At 50.9% G+C, this 8,986-nt stretch overlaps 1 long non-coding RNA gene across 1 annotated transcript; it reads left to right on the forward strand.

The window, feature by feature from the left end:
• The first annotated feature begins 3,123 nt into the window (after positions 1-3,123).
• LOC142491159 (uncharacterized) lies at positions 3,124-8,565 on the forward strand. Its single transcript, XR_012800316.1, has 2 exons — positions 3,124-3,315; positions 7,410-8,565. It is a non-coding gene; the product is annotated as an uncharacterized LOC142491159 (long non-coding RNA).
• Positions 8,566-8,986: the final 421 nt, after the last annotated feature.

The raw sequence follows: 8,986 nt of genomic DNA on the forward strand, positions 1-8,986 counted from the left end.
GATCAAGGATTCTGAAGGCCGCGTAAAAGTGTGGCATAGGAATCATCTGCTTCCCATACCTCGAGTAGGGACGGATGAATTGGAAGTCCCAGCCACGCCCATAGATGGAGGAGTTGAACACACAGAGGATGGCCCAGAGACTGTAAAAATTGCCACCTCTGAGGATCCAATGGAAGGAACCTCTCAAAGGGGCCTTCCGGCCGCGGAGGCATCTCCCGAAGGAGCCACGGGTAAAGAGCCTCTTGGCCCGAACATTGACCCTTTGACTCCCGCGAGTCAGCCCCTAGATCCTCAAAGTCCATGTTTCACACCCCAAAGAGACAGTACTAATGTTGGAAACCCCTCAAGGGTAGAGATGGAAGCACAAATTGAGACTGGATACTCTGCAGAAGAAGCAGAGGAGAATCAACCCCGGCGAAGTCAAAGAGCCTGTCAGCCTCCCATGCGAATGGCATATGATCAATTTGGGGCACCCCATTATGAGGCTCAGCAGTGGGCTCGGCATAGGATGCAAGCTATGATGGTACTGATTAACGGAATGTGTAACCTGATCTAGGACTGAGAGGGTTGTGTAAATAGTTAGATATATATGTGGTTTATGTAGTCCAGCGGGGACGTTGGATTCTGGAGAGGGGAGAATGTAAGGATGTGCATATATATATCTAAAGGTTCCGCGCTGTCAATCACAAAGGCAGCGCCATATTAGTCATTCTGTCAGCAAGGTCACTGTGTACAAGTTGGGCTGCGCATGCGCGAGAGAAGCGCGCGAAGGGTAACCAATCTGTGGAGACTTTTGGGGTTTGAACTCTGAACTCCGAACTGCGAGGGAGTCAGCTGAGGCTGAGAACCAATCGGGTGCGAGACTCTGTATAGAGGAACCGGATGCGTGTGGGCGGTGGGTGAGAGCAGAGAGGGAGGTGAAGGAGGAGGTTGGCGGGACCTCGTGTGCGCGAGCGGAGGGTCAGTGACCCGTCCGCTTAGGTGAAAGGTATCCCCCCGGCCCGAGGAGTATTCCCCTGTCATCGTAGGGTGCTGTTTTGTAAGGACGGCCTTAGTTGGTAGGGACATTTCCCATTAGTGTGATTTGGCTGCGGAGCTGCGGCCGCGATCTTGGATTGGATACAGACGGCGCTGCAGCAAGGAGTGACGGCGAAAGGCTGGAGCAACGCTAGGACCCTGCGTGGAGCGTGATGGTCATCGCAGTGACCGGAAGGTATCATTGTTTATAAGTGCACCTACACCGGTCACCAGGCGCTGATCCCGCCTCCCACTAACTAATTGGGCCAACTGTGCAAATCCTATGGTACCATACCTATACTGGTTATAAGACATACTCCTAGGGAGAGTGGCAGAGCCACCTGTGTACAGGACATTATCCCTAATAAGGTGTGGCCGAGCCACGGTGTGTGTGTGTAATGTTATATGTTTATTCTGCAGATCATTTGTTCTTTATGCATGATATATAAAAGGTTGCTGTTGCATAATGCTGTTGTGATGTTCTTGCTCAGGGTATAATCTCTATCATGGGGATCCTGGGCAAGTGGAGGCGCTGCACCGCGATTAATAAAGGTATGACCCCAGGCTCCCAAATAGCGGAGGCTCAGAGCTCCTGAGGACACAGGTACATGCACCACAGTAGTTCCTTATTGCAGGCGTTCACAAAAAGGGCTACACCAGTATACTTAATATTTGATCTAGTATCCCAATTTAACATACGGACTTCATCCTGATCCTCACTAGAGGAATTCTACAAATCTTTTCCTTAATATGACTTGACTTAAGGATATCCTGCAGCACAACACGGAGATTCACTTCTCCTAATATATCCCAACAGAGTTGCAATTGTTTTGACCCCGGTTTTGCAGCTGATACATGATTAATAGTTGATGAAATCCATGGTTGATAAATGATCTCTGTAGAGCACATACTGTAGGGAGTTTTTAATTAAATAGTTTTTTTTTTTTTTTTTTTTTTTTTTAAAGTAATGTTTCACAGTCCAGCGGAACTGCACTTAACACACCAAGGGATAATGAAAAGGTTTTTAAATCAAGCATCGAGCATAAGTGAAACAGGAAATACGGTCCTAAAATTGAGCAGTGCCTAAATATACTTGGAATTATTTTAACTTTAACTCTGTCTTGTTTTCTAAATTGATCAAACTGTAGTCGCTTAAACAAAACATGTAAAAATGCAGTTGTCATCCATTCTATTCCTCCTGTAGCTGGACACTTTGTTGTTTTATAATAAATGGTGACATTAGTTCATATCATGTGATTAAAAAGGATTCATCGCACATTAGAGCCCATAATCACAGCCTATAGTCTCATTTTCACGTTTCTAACTGGCATATCCTACTTGACCCTGCTTACTGCAGCACTTTTATTATCCAGCCTAAAAGGACAAGGGATTGAACAGAAACAAAAAATGCAGGGGTGAAAATTGCTTTCACACTCGCGGCTGTGTGTCCAGCACTGTTATAGCTCTGGCTGAATAGAAAAAATCTGGAGTCTGGCCAGCGCCACTCCATACAAATCTGCATCTTCCAAAGAAATGCTCCTGCTGTTTATAAAATATACTCAGACCGATCAAACCTCTTCTTTGCAGAAAAAACAGGTGTATTCAAACTGAAAGGAAAAAGGGGGTAAAAATAGGATACATCTTTGGATTGAGAACAAGTTCATGTATAATAATTCTATTTTTTCCTAGCGTCAAAATCAAAATTGAAGAGCAAGAGATGTCAGAAAAAGTTCTAGGTAATGTTTGTTCACTGAAGCAGGATCATGCAATTGTTCCCTGAGATTATTGTATGAATGCATATCCTTGTCAATGCTCAAAAGCCTCTGAATGGGGCATTGAATTAATACCAGACATGAAGAAAATTCACCTCTGCAGGTACAATTGGGTTAGTAATGAAGATAATATTTTTTCTTAATGTAAAATAACTCGCACTAGTTAAAAACTATTCTCTTCTGTTGGCGTGACGTTGGGATCATGTGATTACAAGGAAGCGATTTGCTGTAGTGGCTCTCTTGTTCAATTAACTTAATTCCATAGATAGAAGTTAGTCAATAGAAAACTTCATAACGAACTCAAGCACGCTGAGAATGTGTGCCATGCAATAACACACGCTGCAAACTCTGTAAACATATATGCCAAGATCCCACAGCCAGTCACGAACTGAACATTCAATGTTAAATGATCATACTGCTGCACATCCAGGAATGAGGGATATACAGTATGATTCAGTGCATCAAATTTGACCAAGGATGCTACATTGGTGAAAGCAGCCAAAAACTTCAAACCAGAATGACGTGGGTGAGTGACTGGGCGGGTGAGTGACTGGCTGGGTGAGTGAGAGACTGGGTGAGTGAGTGACTGGGTGGGTGAGTGTGTGACTGGGTGGGTGAGTGAGTGACTGGGTGGGTGAGTGAGTGACTGGGTGGGTGAGTGAGTTAATGGGTGGGTGAGTGAGTTACTGGGTGGGTGAGTGACTGGGTGGGTGAATGAGTGAGTGACTGGGTGAGTGAGTGAGTGAGTGACTGGGTGGGTGAGTGTGTGTGACTGGGTGGTGAGTGAGTGACTGGGTGAGTGAGTGAGTGACTGGGTGAGTGAGTGACTGGGTGGGTGAGTGACTGGGTGGGTGAATGAGTGAGTGACTGGGTGGGTGAATGAGTGAGTGACTGGGTGAGTGAGTGAGTGAGTGAGTGAGTGAGTGACTGGGTGGGTGAGTGAGTGACTGGGTGGGTGAGTGAGTGACTGGGTGGGTGAGTGAGTGACTGGGTGGGTGAGTGAGTGACTGGGTGGGTGAGTGAGTGACTGGGTGGGTGGGTGAGTGAGTGAGTGACTGGGTGAGTGAGTGGGTGGGTGAGTGAGTGACTGGGTGGGTGAGTGACTGGGTGGGTGAGTGAGTGACTGGGTGGGTGAGTGAGTGACTGGGTGGGTGAGTGAGTGACTGGGTGGGTGAGTGAGTGACTGGGTGAGTGAGTGAGTGAGTGACTGGGTGGGTGAGTGAGTGACTGGGTGGGTGAGTGACTGGGTGGGTGGGTGAGTGAGTGAGTGACTGGGTGAGTGACTGGGTGGGTGAGTGAGTGACTGGGTGAGTGCGTGAGTGAGTGACTGGGTGGGTGAGTGACTGGGTGGGTGAGTGAGTGACTGGGTGAGTGAGTGAGTGAGTGACTGGGTGGGTGAGTGAGTGACTGGGTGGGTGAGTGAGTGAGTGACTGGGTGGGTGAGTGAGTGACTGGGTGGGTGAGTGAGTGACTGGGTGGGTGAGTGAGTGACTGGGTGGGTGAGTGAGTAAGTGAGTGAGTGAGTGACTGGGTGGGTGAGTGAGTGACTGGGTGAGTGAGTGACTGGGTGAGTGAGTGACTGGGTGGGTGAGTGAGTGAGTGAGTGAGTGACTGGGTGGGTGAGTGAGTGACTGGGTGGGTGAGTGAGTGACTGGGTGAGTGAGTGACTGGGTGGGTGAGTGAGTGAGTGACTGGGTGGGTGAGTGACTGGGTGGGTGAGTGATTGGGTGGGTGTGTGAGCGACTCGGTGGGCGAGTGAGTGACTGGGTGAGTGACTGGGTGGGTGAGTGAGTGACTGGGTGGGTGAGTGAGTGACTGGGTGGGTGAGTGAGTGACTGGGTGAGTGAGTGACTGGGTGGGTGAGTGACTGGGTGGGTGAGTGAGTGACTCGGTGGGTGAGTGACTGGGTGGGTGAGTGACTGGGTGGGTGAGTGAGTGACTCGGTGGGTGAGTGACTGGGTGGGTGAGTGACTGGGTGGGTAAGTGACTGGGTGGGTGAGTGAGTGACTGGGTGGGTGAGTGAGTGACTGGGTGGGTGAGTGACTGGGTGGGTGAGTGACTGGGTGGGTGAGTGACTGGGTGGGTGAGTGACTGGGTGGGTGAGTGACTGGGTGGGTGAGTGACTGGGTGGGTGAGTGACTGGGTGGGTGAGTGACTGGGTGGGTGAGTGACTGGGTGGGTGAGTGAGTGACGGGGTGGGTGAGTGAGTGACAGGGTGGGTGAGTGAGTGACTGGGTGGGTGAGTGAGTGAGTGACTGGGTGGGTGAGTGGGTGAGTGACTGAGTGAGTGACTGGGTGAGTGAGTGACTGGGTGGGTGAGTGAGTGACTGGGTGAGTGAGTGACTGGGTGAGTGAGTGACTGGGTGGGTGAGTGAATGACTGAGTGGGTGAGTGTGTGAGTGAGTGACTGGTGAGTGAGTGACTGGGTGGGTGAGTGAGTGAGTGGGTGGGTGAGTGACTGGGTGGGTGAGTGACTGGGTGAGTGACTGGGTGAGTGACTGGGTGGGTGAGTGACTGGGTGGGTGGGTGAGTGAGTGACTGGGTGGGTGAGTGACTGGGTGGGTGAGTGACTGGGTGGGTGAGTGACTGGGTGGGTGAGTGACTGGGTGGGTGAGTGACTGGGTGAGTGACTGGGTGGGTGAGTGAGTGACTGGGTGGGTGAGTGAGTGACTGGGTGGGTGAGTGAGTGACTGGGTGAGTGAGTGAGTGACTGGGTGAGTGACTGGGTGGGTGAGTGACTGGGTGGGTGAGTGAGTGACTCGGTGGGTGAGTGACTGGGTGGGTGAGTGACTGGGTGGGTGAGTGAGTGACTCGGTGGGTGAGTGACTGGGTGGGTGAGTGACTGGGTGGGTGAGTGACTGGGTGGGTGAGTGAGTGACTGGGTGGGTGAGTGAGTGACTGGGTGGGTGAGTGACTGGGTGGGTGAGTGACTGGGTGGGTGAGTGACTGGGTGGGTGAGTGACTGGGTGGGTGAGTGACTGGGTGGGTGAGTGACTGGGTGGGTGAGTGACTGGGTGGGTGAGTGACTGGGTGGGTGAGTGAGTGACGGGGTGGGTGAGTGAGTGACAGGGTGGGTGAGTGAGTGACTGGGTGGGTGAGTGAGTGACTGGGTGGGTGAGTGAGTGAGTGACTGGGTGGGTGAGTGAGTGACTGGGTGAGTGAGTTGGGTGGGTGAGTGAGTGAGTGGGTGGGTGAGTGGGTGAGTGACTGGGTGAGTGAGTGACTGGGTGGGTGAGTGAGTGACTGGGTGAGTGAGTGACTGGGTGAGTGAGTGACTGGGTGGGTGAGTGAATGACTGAGTGGGTGAGTGTGTGAGTGAGTGACTGGTGAGTGAGTGACTGGGTGGGTGAGTGAGTGAGTGGGTGGGTGAGTGACTGGGTGGGTGAGTGACTGGGTGAGTGACTGGGTGAGTGACTGGGTGGGTGAGTGACTGGGTGGGTGGGTGAGTGAGTGACTGGGTGAGTGAGTGGGTGGGTGAGTGACTGGGTGGGTGAGTGAGTGGGTGAGTGAGTGACTGGGTGGGTGAGTGACTGGGTGCTGCTTCCTGTTTCCTTGCCCGCCAGATGCAAGGTAGGCTCTGGGGGGCGCGTAGGGGTGGGGTGCAGGAGGTAGCCGGATGGGGGGGGGTGAGACTGGCAGGCTAATTCTGTGGCTGCTGCCCGGGGCAGGAGGCAGGCGTGCGGGGGAAGCTGTGTTGGCGGGCGCAGGTAGCAGGTGGTCCCCTTCTTCTGGGTTGGCAGGCACGTGGGGGAGCTGGGTTAGCGGGCATGCAGGGGAAGCAGTGTTGGGCGCTGGCTCGCAACGGTGCTTCCCCTCTGTCCCACGTTGGGAGCGGGGGGAGCGGGCCCACAGGCAGCAGGCCAGACACCCTGCACATGCGCGTTGAGACCTCGGCTCTGCACATGCGCCCGGGGAATCGCAGGCAATTTTTTCTGATTTTTTTTTTTAATATAACGGGCCCGGGCGGCCAGGCCCCCTGACTCACGGCAGACCCCCCATATTGGCGGCCCTGCCTGTGATACATCATTTCGGATACCAGATTAGCCATGGACCCTGATAAAGTCAAAGGCGTTATGGAATAGCCTCGTCCCATCAGCCTGAAGGCGGTCCAGCGGTTTCTGGGATTTGCTAATTATTACCACTGATTTATTCAGAACTATTCTTCCATTCTGGCCCTCATCACTGCCTTAACCAAAAAGGAAGCAGATCCTTCTAAATGGTCTGTGGAGGCAGTTAATGCATTTGATAAACTAAAGACAGCTTCGCATCGGCCCCTTTTCTGGTACATTCAGATCCCGATCTTCCCTTCACTCTGGAAGTAGCCGCATCGGATGTTGGGGCAGGAGCAGTGATATTTCAACAAAAAAATGCTATAGCCAGATTGCACCCATGAACTACTACAGATTGAACGGAATTACGTGGGCAATCGGGAACTTTTGGCCATAAAGGTGGCTTTACAGGAATGGAGGCACTTGCTGGAAGGGACAGAGAATCCAATGACCATACTCACAGATCACAAATACCTTTTGTACATTGAGGGAGCCCTCCGATTGGGGTCATGACAAGCGCGGTGGGCGTTATTGTTTTCTCGCTTTAACTTCATCATCTCTTACTTACCAGGCTACAAAAATGTGAAGGCAGAAGCTCTTTCCCATCATTCTTGGTCGATGATACTGCGGAGGATCAGGACAAACGTATTCTTCAGTCATCATGCATCATCTCAGCGCCCACCTTTGACTCCCTAGACGACATCGTTCAGGATCAAACCCAAATCCAAGAAAGTCTCATGGTTCCAGAAGGACACCTGTTCGTCTCACCAGCCTTCTAACAAAAGGTATTGGAATGGGGACATAGTTCCAAAACTTCTGGTCATCCGGGTGAAGGGGGACCATTGAACTACTGGATCAAAACTTTTGGTGGCCTGGTTTCGGAAGGATGCTAAAGCCTTTGTAGCCACTTGTCCTGTGTGCGCCCAGACCAGAACACCCAGGAATCAACCTACAGGGTTATTACAACCTCTCCCAATTCCGGATCGCCCATGGACTCATATCTATGGATTTTGTGGTGGAGCTTCCCTTATCTAAGGGTATGACTATGATCCTGGTGGTCGTAGGTCGCTTTCCAAACAGGCTCACTTCATCTCCCAATGCCGCCAAGCTTTCCGAGATCTTCATCCGTGAAATCTTCCGACTTCATGGAGCTCCTCAAGTCATTTTGTCGGAACGGGTTTCGCAGTTTATCACTAAATCCTTGAGGGCCTTCTGCCAGCAGCTGGGGGTATCATTGCTCTTTTCTTACGCGTACCATTCCCAGTCTAATGGACAAACAGAGCGAACGAACCAGTCGCTTGAACAGTGTACCCCTTGTTTTGTGTCCTCTCGCCATGCCTCTCCCCCCCAGTGTGTTGTAGGGGTATGTTGATGGCCAGATTGGGAGACTACACTATCCTGCTGCACTGCTCCCCCCACAGGGTCAGCATATATCGGTGTGTAGGGATTTCCCACTTTCATTCCCTGTCCCTGTGTGTAGTTACTGATGCTCAGGGTCAGTTTATGTGGGGTTTTTCCATTTGGTTCATTCAGCTACACATACCTGAGTGGCTAAACACTGCATGCATTCACTAGTGTGGTATCTGGTCAGTGTATGGGTTTACCAATACCTTACACTGCTGTTCATCACACCACAGTGTTGCCCACTTTTGTTATTACTTCTACAGTATACATATTGATGCGTGGCTTCACATGTTAGGTGTCAATACACACACACTAGTGCCTATCGTGAGTGCCATTATTTTTCAGCGATCCAGTGACGTCATTTATCAGAGACAGCCACGACACATCAGGCATAGGTGTCTGTGTTTCTGGATTTTCTTTGTGCTGACATTATTGTTCTATTTGGACTACTTTGGGCAACCTGCCATACAGAGACCCCCTATGGGGCATCAGCACTTTATTATTTTCAGTTCACCTTACTCACTACATTTATTGGTACCATTCCATTTTAATAGTATTCCTTAATAAAGTATTTTAACACAATCATTATCATTGTTTGGTCCAGTCTTTCTCCTCTGTACTGCACATTCAGCAGGGTACTCTCTCCTTTTCAGACTCTGAGTGCATTATATAGGGCCTTATCTGTATATGTAGTGTCTTTGCCTCATACAGTGTCCTTTGTGTTTGATAACTATGGGGGAAGAC

This window comes from Ascaphus truei, chromosome 3, assembly GCF_040206685.1.
Source record: "Ascaphus truei isolate aAscTru1 chromosome 3, aAscTru1.hap1, whole genome shotgun sequence".
In the NCBI taxonomy this organism is placed as follows: Eukaryota; Metazoa; Chordata; class Amphibia; order Anura; family Ascaphidae; genus Ascaphus; species Ascaphus truei.